Source organism: Austrofundulus limnaeus, unplaced genomic scaffold (assembly GCF_001266775.1).
Source record: "Austrofundulus limnaeus strain Quisiro unplaced genomic scaffold, Austrofundulus_limnaeus-1.0 Scaffold78, whole genome shotgun sequence".
Taxonomy (NCBI): domain Eukaryota; kingdom Metazoa; phylum Chordata; class Actinopteri; order Cyprinodontiformes; family Rivulidae; genus Austrofundulus; species Austrofundulus limnaeus.
In genome coordinates this window covers 1,486,236-1,487,513 of record NW_013952480.1, presented here as the reverse complement: position 1 = coordinate 1,487,513, position 1,278 = coordinate 1,486,236, and the positions used below count along the sequence as shown (strand labels likewise).

General features: G+C 39.7%; 1 protein-coding gene across 1 annotated transcript in view; it reads right to left on the bottom strand.

Moving 5' to 3' along the window:
- Positions 1-1,278, bottom strand: part of kcnh8 (potassium voltage-gated channel, subfamily H (eag-related), member 8) — a gene marked incomplete in the record, with an annotated part of 79,007 nt that overhangs the window by 41,624 nt on the left and 36,105 nt on the right.

Sequence of the window (1,278 nt, the reverse complement as noted above, 5' to 3'; positions counted from 1 at the left end):
TCCCCACACCCCGCCGCCCATGACTCCTGCAGGCTCTCAGATGAAAGTGAAAGTGAAACTTAAACTGTCTGCTGAGCTCTCGACATTAGTTCTCACTCAGTGAAGCTCTTTTCAGATTAAAAATACCTTTGAGGAAATGTATTTACAGATGCCAAGTAAACTGCATCATGACAGCCCCCACACACCCCGCACCGAAATGGGTGAGACAAAAGCGGAAGGTGGTTCTTAAAGAGACAGAGGCCAATTTGAAGGCGTTTAGAAGAGGAAGTGATGAGAAGATAAGTTTATTTTCTATTTAAACATAAAAACAGCATTTTAATAACAGCTAAAGGTGACACATACACTTTATTATGGGCATGTATTTAAATATATGCCTGAGAAACACGTAATATTGGCCCTTTAAATGAGCCCAATCCCTAAAAAGGAGGCAATGTTTCTGGATCTCCTTTATAAAATAAATGTTTTTTTTATGATGTAGCTTTTATTTTCATTTGTAGAGGCAGATTTAGCAGAGAAAAAAAAACTACTTGACAATGGTGATAATTCCTGAGCCCATTYTAAAGTTGACTTTGTAGAATTTTGCCTGTTTTGGAAACATGACTGGATGCATTCGCTCTCAACTGCAACAGTAAAGGATTGATGCTTGTGTGTGTCTCCTCGGCGCTGTGTATTCACACTACAGTGAATAAACAGCAGCACGCAGCACAATCAAAACATMTTTTTTCTAAATTAGGAACCAGACAGCAAAAAACCCCTATAAGCAACCAATCAAAAGCTCCCTATAGTGCTGCGTTTCAATTGGGTAATATCATTCAACGGGGGACACGACAAAACAGTCTTCCTAATTGCTCCAGATCTGTGTTTCATCCTCCACTCAACTACTCTTTAGGGGGCCGTGTATTTGACTCGAGCAGAAYAGGAAAAAGGTTTTAATGATGTGGGTCTGATTGTTTTGTCAGCGCTCGTACAGAATGTGGAATCAATATGCCAAATCAAACAGACTCTGGGGCAGATCTGGGAACATCCGAGTTGATTATTCTTGTAACCACGCTCCTGTTTTCAGGGACCATTCRTTTAAAAAGCTGCCAAAGTTACTGGGCAACACTTTATTTATGTGACTTTCTTTTCTCTTTCCTTCAGCACAGCCTTGAAAGTTGTTCTTCATAACATCTTTTTCTTTGGATTTTGTAATCTTTACAAACCGTCTGCCAGCAACTGGTTCAGATGTTATCAGTCCATTAAATGGACGTTATTAGTGGTTATCAGTCCCATAGAATG